Source organism: Dendropsophus ebraccatus, chromosome 11, assembly GCF_027789765.1.
Source record: "Dendropsophus ebraccatus isolate aDenEbr1 chromosome 11, aDenEbr1.pat, whole genome shotgun sequence".
NCBI lineage: Eukaryota > Metazoa > Chordata > Amphibia > Anura > Hylidae > Dendropsophus > Dendropsophus ebraccatus.
The window spans coordinates 25,550,621-25,568,295 of record NC_091464.1 but is presented as its reverse complement, the minus strand read 5'-3'; positions in this window follow the sequence as shown (position 1 = coordinate 25,568,295).

The following is a 17,675-nucleotide window of genomic DNA, read 5'->3' as shown; positions in this document are numbered from 1 at the left end:
GACCATCACCGTGGTTGTCTGCAGCTACCTAGGGCTGATTGAGGTAAGTAGGCATGGGCAGTGGGTGGGGACAAGTACATGGTCCACTATCTGTGTCTTCCCCATCTCTTCTCTGACCAAGTCATAACATAAGGCTTATGAAATAAAAGATTTCTGCAACTGTGGCTTCATGGGTTTGGTATACCAGGCTTACTGCACCTGTCTCTTAGACTATATAGGGAAATCAGAAGAAGAATTGGGGACCACCTGGTCATTATACATCACAGAGATACCCCCATTGTCCTAAACATGGCAGTGATCCTAAGTAGCTCAAACTTCATGTAAGTGAAACTCTAAGAAGACCGCCAAGGAAAGGGAACATAGACAAACATATTTTATGGAAGGACTGTGACTGCACCTTCCGTTTCAAGTCTGTGGCCCCATTTTGGTCTTAAAGAGACCCTCTCATTTAATAGTTTTATTACAAAGTTCCTGTTTAGAGTCTGGCTGGTACTAGCTGGCTGGTATGAAATGCTCATTTGTATTTTTGAATTCCTTTTTTGTCATTTATAGCAATTTGAACCTCGGTTGTAAGCCATGCAGGATTTGATTTTAATTGTCTATATTTGTTACCTATAGGAATAAATTTAGCAGTACAGTTATTTAATGTGGATTTTAAGATTTTTAGTATCAGTATGTGACAGCAGCCGCTCCCAGCCTATGCCCTGAAGTTCTGCCCTTAACCCTGGGTAAGTTTACTGTTTTAGCTTAACCGTGACCCCAATCTATATCTGGATAGTTAAAATGCACCATTATCACTACTGTCCCCTCCCTTCATTGGTCTCAAACACCAGCTAAAGGCACAAAGATCATGGCCTCTGTCACATAATCTATTTAAACTTCCCTACAAAAAAAATGCAGCATGCAGTATTTTGTATCCTAGTCAATGAGGTCTATCAGACTTTATTGGTGTCCAGCGTTCAGTGGACCCACTAGCTCCATTAACTGCTATTGAATGCAATAAGTGATGAAGGTCCCAAATGGAGACTTCGACACAGATGTTAACCTAGAAGAAGAAATACATCTTGTATTACAGCTCACCATTGAAAACACTTGAGTTACAAAGGGTGAATGACAGATTACTCAATGGTCAGCTACCTTTGACTCCAAGCAACATTTCAAAGAAATTAGCAGATTCACACAAGGAGTAGATGAACCAGAACAGGCCAGTTGATTCTTGCATTAGTCAACAGGCTGACCAAAACACATACACAATTCAGAAGGGTGCATGGTTTTACACTTAGGAACTACATGATATATACTGTACTGTTGCCTGGATTGAGAAAATATCTTAACGGGAACCAACCACACTAAAAATTACTATTAAGCTAACAGATCTTGCTAATAGAGCTCCTAAAAGAATTCCCAAACATAGTTCTAGAGCCTTCATCCCTGCCTGGTATACCCTGCAAACATACTTAGATAAAGTCTTATGCTGTAAATAAATCCAGCTCTCTTAGTCATTTCCTCTGTTTGATCGACATCGCTTTAATCACGCTTCTTTGGCCATGATTCACAGCGCTGTCTTACAGTGGTGTCACTCAGAGTGAGCCTGGCAGTTCATACCTGCTTCAACAATACAGCGCTGCTGGCCCAGGACCATGACTCCTTCAGACACAGGAACTGCCCAAATGACTACCTGAGCTGGATTAAGTAGGTTTGTGGGGTATACCGGGCAGGGATGTTAGCTTAATAGCGTCTTTAAGTGTGATTATTTCTAGAGATCAGCGAACCTCGAGCATGCTCAAGTCGATCCAAACCTGAACTTTCGGCATTTGATTAGCAGTGGCTGCTGAAGTTAGACAAAGCCCTAAGACTATGTGGAAATCATGGATATAGTCATTGGCTGTATCCATATTTTCCAGACAACCTTAGAGCTTTATTCAAGTTCTGCAGCCCCCGCTAATCAAATACCGAACGTTCGGGTTCGGATCGACTCAAACCCGAACCCGGTTCGCTCATCTCTAATCATTTCCCTTTTAGGTGCCCATACATTTCAGATAGCTGTTGGCAAAATGTTTAGCTGGCACTCCTTTTCTTCAAATATATATAAGCTCAGCCTGGCTGAGTGATCACATGTGCTGAATGGGTAGATGTAAGAAAGCTCCAGCCAAAAACCTTTGATAGCAACTGATCATGCCTGAAAAGGCATCAGTGCCACCCTCTGCGGCAAAGATTCGACCTCTGCACCAAAGTATGCGCTTTTGGCCTTAAAGTGACACTGTCACCCCCTTTGTTCATTTTGACATCTCTACACAGGTGTAAAGGGTAAATTTAGTGTTTTTCATACCTTATTTCATATCATATGTCATGGTGCTTGTTCAAGTAAAAAGTGTCCTTTTATCATCTGCAGATTGTATTAAGTGGGCGTGGCCTCGCGGCACTAGCGCCACATAACCCCGCCCACAACGGCACAATTGGCCCCGCCCCCTCGCCGGCCATTGGAACAGGCTGGCCGAAAGGTCTAGACTCCACCCCCTTTACGTTGGACAACCAATGGGCGTCAAGCCGTTGTGGGCGGGGTTATGTGGCGCTAGTGCCGCGAGGCCACGCCCACTTAATACAATCTGCAGTTGATAAAAGGACACTTTTTACTTGAACAAGCACCATGACGTATGATATGAAATAAGATATGAAAAACACAAAATTTACCCTTTACACCTGTGTAGAGATGTCAGAATGCACTAAGGGGGTGACGGTGTCACTTTAAGTCCGTTCCTGATTTTATTATGTTCTTTACTGTTGTCTTCTGTGATCCGATCCATATTTCTTAATTCTGCCTGCACTTACCTTGCTGTGGCTTTCTCCCTAATTGTCTCTGCTGTGTTTTGATGGACAGGTCTCTTTACCTCTGGTTTTGTGTGTTTCTCTTGCTTAACCTATGAGCTTTGTATTGGGGACTTGGTTTCCCTTATAGGTGTCTCTCTCTTCAGTCTGGGCTCTTGATAGCGTTGTCCAGCTTGTCTGTTCAGCTTGATTCAGCAATTTACCTTGTAATCTGTATTCCTTGTTTCCTGACCCTGGCCTGTTTCTTACCAGTCTTTGTCTTTTGGTTCTGTACCTCGCTGTCACGGCCGCGGCAGCTTCCCGTGTTCCGGGCCGCCACCGCGACCTCCTCCTGCCCCATGCAGCCGCCGGGGTCCTTGTGCAGGGACCCGGCGCTGCTGCTAGTTCGGCCCCTGGGGGCGCCTCACCTCTCCTCCGCTCCTGTCTCTCACTGTGCCGGCCGGCGCGCGCATCCCCGCCTCCTAGGGCGCGCGCGCGCCGGCTGTCTCAGATTTAAAGGGGCAGTGCGCTCCTAATTGGTTAGTTGCACCAATCACTCCCTATATATTCCAGCCCTGCCCCACTACAGGTGTTGGAGCCTCTACATGCTTCCCATAGCATTTGGTCCAGCCCCCTGTTGTTCCTGTTTCCTATCCGCTACCTGGTCCCAAGTCCCTGTTCCTGATTCCTATCCGCTACCTGGTCCCTAGTCCTTGTTCCTGGTTCCTGCTCCCCTGTTACACCACTGCTCCTGTGTTCAGCCTGTCACCTGCGGTTACACCCACAGACCTCTGCCAGCACCATCTCCTGCCTACTGCTCCTGCCACGCCTCGCCTGCCGTCACTAGCAACCAAGCCAGGGGTAGCGACCTGGGGGTCGCCTGCCGCAGCAAGTCCATCCCGCCTTGCGGCGGACTCTGGTGAAAACCAGCGGCCCCTTAGACTCCGCTCCCTGGTGAGGTTAGTGCCATCACTAGTGACGGTCCAGTGGATCCACTACTCCAGGCGTTACAGTAGGCTCCAACCATGGATCCCAGCGAGGTGCCTGATATCCGTGACATAGCCCGAGTGGTCGCCCAACAGGCGCAACAAATCCAGCAACAGTCGCAGCAGATCCAGCAACTCACTGCCGCCTTACAGCAGCATACTACAGCCCAGCGCACACCACCTCCTGCTGCTTTTTCTACACTTCGACTGGCTCTCCCAAGCAAATACTCTGGTGACTCCAAGTTGTGCAGAGGATTCCTGACCCAATGCACCATGCATATCGAACTTCTAAGCAGTCAGTTTGCCACCGAGCGCTCTAAAGTGGCTTTCATCATCAGCCTATTGGAAGGTAGAGCTCTGGCCTGGGCCACACCACTGTGGGACCGTGATGATCCTGTGGCTGCTAATCTCCGAATTTTCCTGGCCGAGTTCCGCTCTGTCTTTGAGGAACCTGCCCGTGCGTCTTCGGCTGAGACTGCTCTCCTCAACCTATCCCAAGGAACTTCCTCTGTTGGTGACTACGCCATCCAGTTCCGCACCCTGGCGGCAGAATTGGACTGGAATGAGGCCGCTCTAATAGCCACCTTCAAGAAGGGCCTGTCCAGTCGGGTGAGAGACGTGCTTTCCGCCCGAGACCTACCTACCTCCCTGAACGAACTCATCCTACTGGCCACCAGGGTCGATACTCGTTTTTCTGAGAGGGAGGAGGAGGTCTGGCATGAACGGCGACTAGGCCTGTCTTGTCGCCATCACCAGCTGGCGCCGGTCTTCCAGAATCCTGACGTTCCGGAGTCCCAGTCGACTCCTGAGATTCCTATGCAGGTGGAACGGGCTCACCTGATGCCTGATGAAAGACTTCGTCGTCTGGAGCTGAATCTCTGCCTCTACTGCGGTGGTTCGGATCACTTTCGGCTGAGATGTCCCCAACGTCCTCAAGCGTCCGGGAAATGCCAACACCTAGGTCCAGTGGGAGAGGTCTCCCTAAGTGTGAATGCCACCTCTCCAAAGTTGTCTGTGCCAGCCTCCATCCAGACACCCTCAGGACAAACTCACAGACTACTGCCTTTCTCGATTCTGGGTCAGCAGGCAATTTTATTGCAGCTTCATTGGTCCAGAGATGGCGGCTACCCGTGACCCCACTAGCCAGACCCCTGACTATCTCCTCGGTCACGGGCGAGATTCTTACTGACCATGTGTACTACCAGACCGCACCTCTAGTCCTCCAGGTGGGCACTTTACATCAGCAAAAGATATCCTTCTACGTCCTGCCCCATTCTTCTCCCGCCATCCTCCTGGGACTTCCTTGGCTTCAATTACATGCCCCTAAGCTGGACTGGAGAACCGGGGAGATTCTCAGTTGGGGTCAGGACTGTTCCAACCAGTGTCTCAAGTCACCTCAGACCAAGTACTTTATGTCGTCACCTGACCCCGCTAAGCCTCTATCCGGCCTACCGGCGGAAGACCAAGACTTGGCGGATGCCTTCTCTGCCGAGGAGGCGGACTCTCTACCATCTCACCGGGCGTACGATTGTCCCAAAGACCTCTTTCCTGGTACTCCTTCTCCTCGAGGTCGGGTGTACCCTCTCTCCGTACCCGAGACTGAGGCCATGTCCTCCTACATCCGGGAGAACTTACAGAAGGATCTCATCCACAAATCCACATCCCCTCGCCACATTATACCTCCCGATCGCCTAGTGCCAGTCGCCACCTCTACTCTTCAGAGAATACCCCCTGGAAAGACCCATGTTCACCCTGCGCTTCGAAGAAGGATTTTGAAGTGGGGACATTCCTCATTGGAGGCCGGGCACCCTGGAGTCCAAAAGACCGGGCAACGGATCTCCCGCCACTACTGGTGGCCCAGTCTGTTCCAAGATGTCAAGGACTTTGTGGCTTCCTGTACCATCTGTGCCAAAAACAAGTCCTCCCGACTAAGGCCTGCCGGCCTATTACAGCCCTTGCCAGGTCCAGACCTTCCCTGGCACCACATAGGGATGGACTTCATCACTGATTTGCCGCCATCTCCAGGCAAGAAAGAGGGGGAGGCCAAAGGGGGGGGGGGTACTGTCACGGCCGCGGCGGCTTCCCGTGTTCCGGGCCGCCGCCGCGACCTCCCCCTGCCCCATGCAGCCGCCGGGGTCCTTGTGCAGGGACCCGGCGCTGCTGCTAGTTCGGCCCCTGGGGGCGCCTCACCTCTCCTCCGCTCCTGTCTCTCACTGTGCCGGCCGGCGCGCGCGTCCCCGCCTCCTAGGGCGCACGCGCGCCGGCTGTCTCAGATTTAAAGGGGCAGTGCGCTCCTAATTGGTTAGTTGCACCAATCACTCCCTATATATTCCAGCCCTGCCCCACTACAGGTGTTGGAGCCTCGACATGCTTCCCATAGCGTTTGGCCCAGCCCCCTGTTGTTCCTGTTTCCTATCCGCTACCTGGTCCCAAGTCCCTGTTCCTGATTCCTATCCGCAATCTGGTCCCTAGTCCTTCTTCCTGGTTCCTGTTCCCCTGTGATACCATTGCTCCTGTGTTCAGCCTGTCACCTGCGGTTACACCCACAGACCTCTGCCAGCACCATCTCCTGCCTACTGCTCCTGCCACACCTCGCCTGCCGTCACTAGCAACCAAGCCAGGGGTAGCGACCTGGGGGTCGCCTGCCGCAGCAAGTCCATCCCCTTAGACTCCGCTCCCTGGTGAGGTTAGTGCCATCGCTAGTGACGGTCCAGTGGATCCACTACTCCAGGCGTTACACTCGCTTAGTTCTCAGTGTACCTTGGTTAGTCCTCAGTGTTCCTTGCTTAGTTCTCAGTGTGCCTCACTTTGTCCTCCATGTACCTTGCTTAGTCCTCAATGTGCCTCGCTTAGTTCTCAGTGTTACTTGCTTTGTCCTTAGTTCATCTTGCTACTATCTCTGGATTTTGGTTCTCCGTTTACCTTCTTGCATCTTTGGCTTTTGTCCTCCATTTGTCTGGTCCTCCGTTCCTTGCTGCCTTTTTGGTCCTGTCCTTCTGTGTGTCTTTGTGAGTTTGCCTTGTCTATTGTCATTTTACCCTGTTTGCCCTTTCTGTTACTATATCTGGCTTTTGGTTCTCCATTTACCTTGTTGCATCTCTGGCTTTTGTCCTCCATTGGTTTGGTCCTCTGTTACTCGCTACCTTCTTGGTCCTGTCCTTCTGTGTTTCTTTGTGACTTTGCCTTGTCTACTGTCATTGTACCTTGTTCGCCCTTTCAGTTATTATCTCTGGCTTTCGTCCCTTGCTTGTTTGATATTCTCCTTGGCCCGTTTCTACTGCTTATTTTGTGTTCTGTATTTTGTTTGTCTGTGTTTTGCACTTATTTCAGTGCAGGGACTGATGCCTACTTGCGGACGGTCAGTTAGGACCTGCACTGCAAGCAGGTAGGGACAGCGTGGGGGGTGTTAGCCATAGGGCCCACTTGTCCTGTGTCTCTTTGTTCCTCGGGGCCCTGACAGAAACATGTTTAAATTGAACATGTCTGACTGTTCACTACCTTGACATTTACCATTGGTCACTTCCTTGACATTTACCATTGGTCACTTCCTTGGCATTTACCATTGGTCACTTCCTTGGCATTTACCATTGGTCACTTCCTTGGCATTTACCATTGGTCACTTCCTTGGCATTTACCATTGAGTCACAGGATCATTTTGCACATTATATGGTTGCATGACCCTGCTGAAATGGGTAGGTTCAGATTATTTTAATGTGATGTGCATGACCAGTTTTAGTATGAAGAACAGTATAGAGAGTGTGCCCAGGGACATATTTACCAAAAGATTTCGAAGAGCTCTCTGTGTAAATATATAATAATTAATATTAGATTTATACAGAAGTAATTCTCAAGGTAATGTATCAGTGAGTGTGACCAACAAAAGACAAGATAAACAGAACGTACCTATGACCTCAGAATAACCCTCCCAGCATTACAAAGAAGCCACAATGTTGCAGATAAAGCCTCTTGGGGACTTGTTTACATCAGCTGTCTCAGAAGGGGAGGGAGAGACAGAGAGGAAGGCTCACATACAGATTTTTGTGTTTTCAGCAGAAAGCAGCACGCGGGACCTGGGAGAAGGAGACTGAATAGATAATAACAAGTATGGAAGGAATTGTTAGTCTCACCAGGAGCAACAACATATCAAAAGTTATGTTTGAGTGGCATACCCCTTTAAATAGTTAAATGTCCCTTAAATAGAATTTTTTTTTTTTTTTGCATACTAGGGCCTTGTACATGTAGTAATTACGTGCTGGATAATCAAAATATCTCTAAATTGTTTTAATTTTATTTTTATTTGTCTTATTTAATTTGTTTTCTAATTTCTTTTTCATTTTAACCCTTAGAGGACCGGGCCAATTAAAATTTTTGCGTTTTTGTTTTTTCCTCCTTTTTCACCTAGAAACCCACATGAGCCCTTACTTTTTGTGCCACTAATTGTACTTTGCAATGACAGGCTGAATTTTTTCAGAAAACACACAGCCAAAGCAGAAAAAATGTGTGTGGTGAAATTGAAAAAAAACAAACATATTTTTTTTATTTGGAGGGTTTTTGTTTTTACACCATTCGCCCTGGGCTAAAACTGACTTGTTATATATGTTCCAAGTCGTTACGATTACAACGATATGTAACATGTATAACTTTTATTTTATCTGATGGCTTTTAAAACATTCAAACCATTGTTAACAAATATGTGTTCCTTAAAATCGCTCAATTCCTGTGCTTATGGCACTTTTATCCTTTTGTCTATAGGGCTGTGTGAGGTGTCATTTTTTGCGCCATGATCTGTACTTTCTATCCGTTGTATATGCGACTTTTTGATCGCTTTTTATTACAATTTTTCTGGATTTTGCACTTTTGGATTTTTTGGAGCTTATGCCGTTTACCATGCGAGATCAGAAATGTGATCAATGGATTTATATATTTTGGGCGATTACGCACGCGACAATACCAAACATGTCTAAAGTCCCCTAGGCAACCTAGGACGTACGGGTACGTCCAAGGTTGTCTAGGGGTTAAACATTTATTTTATAAATTCTGCATGAAAATATATGTATTCAGAAGAGTGCAGATGGGATGTTATAATGACTTCTTTATTTTCTCTAGTCATAAAATAGAAACAGCATAGAGAATATCATATCAGGGAGTTCAGCCAAAGAGGAATTTGTTGATTTTTCCATAAACAACTTCACAGAGTGGTTGGTATTAGCTAGTTTATTGCATGCTGAGGTCTAATACAAACTACAGTGGGCCCCTCTGCAAAAAATGTCCTTGGGCCCCCCAAAACCTAATCATACCCCACCCTCCTTCCTTATATAAGTGATTACAGTGTAGGTATATTCAGTGACTCACAGGGGGTATCTTCTCTGAGTTAATCACAGGTGACAATTTCTCTGATTGGAGTTGTTCACTTCTTTTTTCTTCTCTAAGTGGCCATCATAAAGATTTCTACCAGACCACCTATGCCTTCATGTAGTATACATGTCCACTCTGTGATCCATGTAGTATATACACTATGTAACCACTTTGCCCCTATGTCATATATATCCCTCTTATGTGCCCCCATGTAGCATATAGGTCCCCTCTGTGTCCCCATGTAGCATATAGGTCCCCTCTGTACCCCCATGTAGCATATAGGTCCCCTCTGTGCCCCCATGTATTATATAGGTCCCCTGCGTGTTCCCATGTAGTTTATAAGTCCCCTCTTTGTACCAATGTAGTATACAGGCCCTCCACTGTGTCCCAATGTTTCCCAATGAAAACAAGAAAAGAAAAAACAACTCACCTGTCACCCTCTCCCCAGCAGCTCTGGCACAGACAGTGTAATACAGAGACGCTGCTTGTGCAGGCAGTCCCCAGCAGGATCTATCATTTACTGCACAGATAAACGATATGTTTGCCTGTGAATCTGTGACATGTGTCTAGAGCATAGACGTTGGGGCCCACTAAAGGATTCTCTGGTGGGCCCTAACATCTATGCTGTATGGCCGATGGTTTGTGGTAGTCTTTATTACTGGATCCTTTTACACTGTGCAGTAAAGTTGGAGATTTTTAATAATCATGTTAATAAAAATTTTTAATATTTTTTAAATCTAAACCGTAGTTGTTGTATGTAATTATTCTGTATGGCAGTCCGAGCAGCTACACAGGCTACATTATATGTCCGTTGCTGTTATAAATGTAGTTACCTGGTAAACTGGAACCAACAAGTTCCAATGTCACAGTTGAATAAATAATCAGATTTTGAAACCCCAGAGGTCCTAGGCAGCATATAATATACAGATCCCACCAATTACTAATTGCTCTTAGGCTATGCTCACATAACATAATATTTCAGTAAAGAACAGACACTGATTGCAATGGAATCAGCGTCTGTTCTTTACTGCAGGGGCGGCATTGCATTGAAGTCAGCATCCGGAAATAACAGCCGTTCACACAATGTAATTTGCATCGGTTGCATTACATTACATTGAAGCGAATGGTTAATTGATTTGCGGGCACACTCGACAGTGCCCGCAAATCAATGTTAAAAAAGAATGTTCCTGCAGCCGATACAGAGGCATCAGCTGCAGGAACGTCCTAAATGCAGCTTGGTGGCTGGCAGTTTAATAGCGTCCATTGCTATGCAATGGACGCTGTTAAACATAGTGTGAACATAGCTTTAAAGTGTACCTGGAAGTTTGAATGTACTCACTGTGGCAGGTATGCTTTAAGAGAGGCTATTCAGATAAAAATTATATATTGCTGTATATGAAGTGTAGTAATTACACACAGTATTAGGCCATGTTCCCATGTAGTAAGACACAGAACGGCCAGTGTCAGAAGATCATCCCAGCCGGTACTGCAGTACCGTCCGGATGATCTTTGCTGCCGTTAAATTCAGATGCGGGCGCATCTGTGCACGCCCGGATCCGAATTCCCCGCTGCACACAATGGAGCTTGCAGCCGGAGCCGCATGGTCCATTGTGTGCACTGACTGGTTTTCTGCGGCCGCTATTCACTAAATAGCGGCCGCAGAAAACTGACATGTCAGACTGACAGGCCACTCAGCCAATTACAGGCCAGGACCGCCGCAGCCAGTGACCTGGGGAGAAGCAGAGCACAAGATGAGCCCTGCAGCATGGACAGGTAATGTATATAGTTTAAGCAACGATGTCCATTCATCGGTAATGATGTCCCTGCAGCCCTTGTTAAACAATTATCGGGCCGTGTAATAGGCCCAGGCCCCTCGGCCTGTATAATAGTACCTTATTTATAAGAGTGGGAACGTCAACCTATATCTTTTAGTGAATTGATTTAATGTTTGCAAGTTACTTTTTAGCCTGTTCCCTGAAATCCTAAGGATTACAAAACATGCTGATAAGACTTTTTCTTGCCCTGAAACACCTGATTCTGCACACTTGATTATAGGTTCTGACCTCTGTTGTATGCTGGCTGTAAAAAGACCAGATTCTACAGTAACCCCTATGAGCACATAGAGATAATTAACAGGTAAGCTCTTCTGAATCAGCCACCTGGGCTGAAACTGAGATTTAAATCCCTAAGTATTATTGCAGGACTTGTATCAAGGGCATAGCAATAAGCAGTCAATAAGCAGCATAGAACCTAGGGATTACGATGGTGCCTTGATGTCCCACTGTAGCTGAAAATAAATGTATTTTACAGGAATTAAATCGGGGGCGATCGGAGCGGTGGCGATTGGAGCGGCGGCGATCAGAGCGGCGGCGGGGGTGGCGATAAGGGCGACAGCGGGGGTGGCGATCGGGGCGGCGGGGGTGGAGATCGACCCGGCACAGGGGGCTGCGGATGAGCGGGGGGCCGGGCTGCGGGCGGACTTTTGCGCGACGACTGTTTACACGGAACGAAGGAAGGAATCTCAGTCTTTCCTTTATGACCTGTTTGCTGTTTATAATCTATTCCTGAAATCTGTCAAAAATCGGTCAGATAAATCTCTCTGTGTAAACGTACCATTGGAGTGGGGCCGGGCTGCGATCGGGGGGCCGGGCTGCGGGCGGATGGACTTTCACGCGACGACTGTTTACACGGAATGATCGGCGAATTTTTTGCGAACGACGATTTAAGAACAAGATAAAAGATCAAAGTGAACGATTTCTCACTCGTCGTTCGATCGTTCGCTGCATTTACACGTACGATTATCGTTCAAATTCGATCGTTATCGTGCAATTTCGAACGATAAACGTTCCGTGTAAACCCAGCATAACACTCCCATGTCCCAGAATTAGAAGAACAATGTAGCAGACAAGGCACTACCAAAGTATTAGGCTATGTTCACACAATGTATATTTTTGTAAAACCACGGCCGTTGTTGCACATTGCAGCAATGGCAGTGATTATTACAAAAATAGTTGTTATCTTGCCCACTATGAGATCCTGGCCGGAGCGTATACTGACATTGCATTGCATAGCGGCCGCAGAAAACCCTGTCAGTGCACACTGTGGAGCAAACGGCTCCGGCCACTTGTTCCATAGCGTGCTGTGGGGAGTTCTGACGCGCCCACGATAACGATCGAATTCGAACGATAATCGGCTTGTGTAAATGCTGCGAACGATAAATCGTTCATTTTGATCTTTCAACAAGTTCTCAAATTGTCGTTGATCGTTCGCAAAAAATTCGCAGATCGTTCCGTGTAAACAGTCGTTCACCGATTTACCCTATGTGTGAGATAGGCTTAAGCGATCGCAAAACGATGAAAGTGAATTTTCCATGTGATATATCGTACCATCTAAACACTGATCGTTATGAAAAACACATTGTTACTTCGACATCATTAATCGTACGATCGGGCGAATTATCGTTCCGTGTAAACATAGCATAAGTAATGTTTGTCTTATAATAATTTGTTTCTAATCACTGGTAGCAGCATTGTCCCATATCAATCCGTCAGTGTGACAAATAGAGCAGGCACACAGAGGTGGATTTCCTGGGTCACCGAGGAGTGCTGATGTACCCTCTTCAAGGAACGGAGTCTAAGATGTGGGCTTCATTGAGGGATACTCTCAGGTTGCTATCTTCAGAAAAGGTCCCACAGTGACTGCTGACTGAAGAGGATGAATGAATTCAGAGATCCGGGACTAGACGTGCTAGCCGCCAAACTTCTATGTCTCTATGTGGCAATGTCATCCAACTGGAGCTGAGCAGAGAGCCAAGGATGAAGTGAAGATCTAGACGGCTAGAATATCCCTAGGAAGTGAGGGAAATGGCATATAGCCAGGGAGGACAGACGTGGTAGCTGACAAAAAAAGCACCAAAAAATGAGCAGAGAGGTCAGAAGGTGATAGCTATTAATACCTCCAGGTAATTCGCCCAGAATGTACTAGAATTTGTGAGCTGACGCTTTAAATAAAGGAGGACAAGCGTGTGGCTTAGCACAGGGCAGAAGGCTGAGGCTGGCGAGAAGCAGGAAAATGAGCAGTGTGAGAGGGAGTAGAGGAGCAGACAGATGCTACCCTCAGCAGGTATGGGATAACGGGCATGACTGTCGACCAGGCAATAGGCCGTTACAGTCAATAATTGGCTGAGTGGGTTTCACTCCCGAGACAAGGATGACAGCCCCTCTCAGCCAATCCTTAGCTGCAGCGCTGTCCCTTCCCAGTCAGTGATTGGTTGAGTAGGGTGGAGGTGGCTGGAGACACCAGAGACCTAAAGGAGGACACCTGGATAGTGCAGAAAGTGTATACCATTTTTTTGTTTGTTTTTTAGATGTGTGGCCGCTAACTTAATGAACTGATTAAAAACTTTGCAAAAAAAAAAGTTCTGGTACCGAACCAAATTATTTGCAAAGTTTGGAACGAATCTCGGTTCTGAGGATTCTGTTCGCTCATCTCTATTCAGCACTATTTTCCATATAGTGTATACCTGTTGCCTGCCATTGTAAAATTATTGATTAATTGTACAATGATCAATCATGAGTCTATTCTATTCTAAGAAACTGCTTACAAGACGGTTTTGCAGACTGTCTAAACTCTAATCAATTCGGCTGGATTCGAGCTGCACTATCATTATCATTAGAAAAAAATCCTGAGCAATTATACGTGTTGTAATTGGATCATTATTGTGGAGTTTCATGCAAGCAATCTTAGACTCTCAATGTACTAAGAATGTTGTGTGGCCTTCATCTTTTTTCTTATACTTTAAGGGATTTTCCATGTAACTGATTATAGTACATGAAGTATTAAAGATTATGTAAAACCTACAGTACATATTGTATTTTATAGCCATACATTTTAGGACTAGATAGTAATCACATGCTGCTGGGTTGCCGTTGTGGGCCTGACACTTCACACTGTAATGAATGGCAACCACCAATGAATAAATATGTTTTTATGGAAGTAAAGAGACAAACACACCTTATAGAGACATGACATTAGAGTATTTATTATGCTTGATGAAGACTCTAAGCAACAGTTGTGACTCAATGCACCATATTTACCATCCCAGTCACTTGCTAGAAGCTGGATATTCTTCATCTTAATGTGTGGGTAAGATAAATATAAATGAATATATATATATATATATATATATATATATATATATATATATATATATATATATAGTGGTGCCTCGGTTTAAAGCGGCACTATCAGCAGGTTCGGGCCAGTGAACCTGCCGAAATAAGCCAGCCGCTATTTACCTCAGGATTCCAGGGCTGTAAGTCAGTATTGTGGCTGCGATGTAAGTTCAAGGTGCTGTGCGCATAGGCCTGCTGCCAGCATTTCCTTCTTCCAGAAGCAGTTATAAGGCTTAGACCATTTTAAGAATTACAATGTTTTTATCCAAATTAATATTACCTCTATGGTCACCTTCACACAAGAAGATAAATGGTTAGAAAAGGGCACGATTATTTGTTGCACAAAGTTAAGATGTTTCGGGAGAGCATTCTCCCTTCCTCAGAACAAAGGTGCATTTAGTGACAGCGCTGGAACTTGCATTTACCTCTACAGTTCTTTTTAATATACCGTATTTTTCGCTTTATAGGACACGCCTTTTGATAAGATGCACCCCTGATTTTAGGCGGGAAAAATAGAAAAAAAATTTTTTGCTCATTGTCACAGTTTGGAGATAGCAGCAGTGTGATTGGTGCCAATCCCCCCATATAGTGCCTCACATAGTAGCCAATGCCCCCATATAGTGCCCCACATAGTAGCCAATGCCCCCATATAGTGCCCACATAGTAGCCAATGCCCCCATATAGTGCCCCCCATAGTAGCCAATGCCCTCATATAGTAGCCAATGCCCCTATATAGTAGCCAATGCCCCACATAGTAGCCAATGCCCCCATACAGTGCCCCCATTGTAGCCAGTGCCCCCCATAGTAGCCAATGCCCCCATACAGTAGCCAATGCCCCCATACAGTGCCCCCATAATAGCCAATGCCCCCATACAGTGCCCCCATAGTAGCCAATGCCCCCATACAGTGCCCCCATAGTAGCCAATGCCGCCATACAGTAGCCAATGCCCCCTGCGACCAGAAAAACAACAAACAGGTTACTCACCTGTCCGCCAGCACCAGCAGCTCCTCTCCCGACACTTGGGTCTCCCGTCATCCTCCGGCACAGGCAGTGGGGTACAGAGAGACTGCCTGTGCCAGAAGTGTCCTGCAGCCGCTGCAGCCGTCTCTGTACCCCGCTGCCTGTGCCGGAGGATGACGGGAGACCCGAGTGTCGGGAGAGGAGCTGCTGGTGCTGGCGGACAGGTGAGTAGGACAGCGATCCCCTCCGCCCGCCCAGCCCGCCCCCTCCATCGCCGCTTAGCCGATCAGGAGCCCAGGAAAGTGCTGCTCATTGCACTTTCCCGGGCTTCTGATCGGCTCAGCTGAGCGGCGATAGAAGGGGCGGGCTGGGCGGGCAGAGAGGATCACTCAGGGCCGCTCACTATGCATATGCATAGTGAGCGGCAATACAGGGGGCGGGCGGGACGGCTTCCTTGCGGTGCTCAGCACTGCTTGGGAGCCGTCTTCGCTTTATAGGACGCACTTGGTTTTTCCTCCCACTTTGGGAGGAAAAAAAGTGCGTCTTATAAAGCGAAAAATACGGTATTATATATTATGTAGTGATTGTAGTTTAAGGGTGCTGGTAGAGTCTGCATATTCTGGGGGAATCAGGTATTGCTAATGGAGGATAGCTGCTTCCTTATTAGTCTTGGGTTAAAACATAAAGAATTTTACGTGACACTACAGAATTGTCCATGAGATTGAAAAGTGCAGGATGACAGGCAGATGGGGTTAACAAGAATGTCTTGGCCAGGTCAGCCTGAGATACATAATAGTGTCAAGGAAATACAGGAGTCTGTAGCTCTAAATTCTCCTTGTCAGCATTTAAACAATGTCAAACCAATAAATCACTATTCCACAGCTAGTAAACCCAAGCTGCTCATTCTTGTAGACAAAATAGCACCAGAGCAAACAATGGATCACATATCTCACTTGAGCATTATTTGAATCTTCTACCATGCATCTTTCTAAGTGATGTATTACTAGTGTATACAGAATTTACTAGCCCTGAATTTTTCTTTTACCTAAAAGAGGTTTTCTGTGATCAGGAAAAAAATGAGAGGCTGACATGGCAGTAATAAGCTTATGACTGACCGGAAAATTCACATGCCTTTCCAGAACCACCAATACAGTGGTCCCTGCTGGTCTTCAGTTACCTTTCTTGTGATAAATAATAAAATATTGGGTAACACTGCTTCCGAAAAGGACTTGGGGGTTTTGCTGGACAGTAAACTATACTTTAGAGATCAGTGCCAGGCAGCAGCTGCCAAGGCTAATAAAAAAAATAGGGACGCATGAAAAGAGGTATAGATACTAAAGATGAGAACATAGATTTGCCTCTTTATAAATCACTGGTCAGACCACACATGGAATACTGTGTACAGTTTTGGGCACCAATATATAAGAAGGACACAGCTGAACTGGAGCGGGTACAGAAGAGGACAACCAAGGTCATAAAGGGAATGGGTGGGTTACAGTACCAGGACAGGTTATGAAGCTTGGGGTTATTTTGTGTGGGGCGATCTGATCACACTGTACAAATATATGAATGGACAGTACAGAGATCTTTCTAGTGAACTTTTTACACCTAGTTCTGTAATCATGACAAGGGGGCATCTGCTACGTCTAGATGACATATTTTACAGTAAGAGCAGGGAGACTGTGAAACTCTCTGCCACATGATGTTGTCATGACTGACTTGCTAAACAAGTGTAAGAGAGGACTGGATGATTCTCTTGAAAAATATAATATAACAAATTATGGGCACTGAATTACATGTCATAGGACCTTGATCAAGGGATTTTCTTTTCTTTTTTTATTACCATTTTAGAATTTTCCTCCTTGTGATTAGGCTTGATCAAACAGCGGAAAAAGCTAGGTTCGATCGAACTCGAACCTAGCTGGACCTTCCGCATTTGATTTCTGATGCCTTCCCGGTCCGTGCGGAAGGAGGAGACAGCCCGGGGGCCGCCTGGAATTCTGGGATACAGCCTATTACCTTGGCTGAATCACGGAATTCTAGGCGGTCCCTGGGCTGTCTTCTCCTTCCACACGGATCGGGAAGGCATCAGAAATCAAATGCGGAAGGTCCAGCTAGGTTCGAGTTCAATCTAACCTTGCTTTTTCCGCTGTTTGATCAAACCTACTTGTGATAGGGCAGTTGACATGCCTGATGAGGGTTTTGGCCTTCCTTATGTTTTCCTCCACTGCATTAACCAAAAAGCGCAAGCACAGGCATAATGAATCCAGCGAAGCGCAAATATAGATAAATTTGATACTCAGGGAGGACACGCCTCCCTGTGCACAATGCCATGCCCCTCCCCCTGCCATATGGTGCAAAGCTATAATAAAGCGCATAGTTCTTGCACACGGT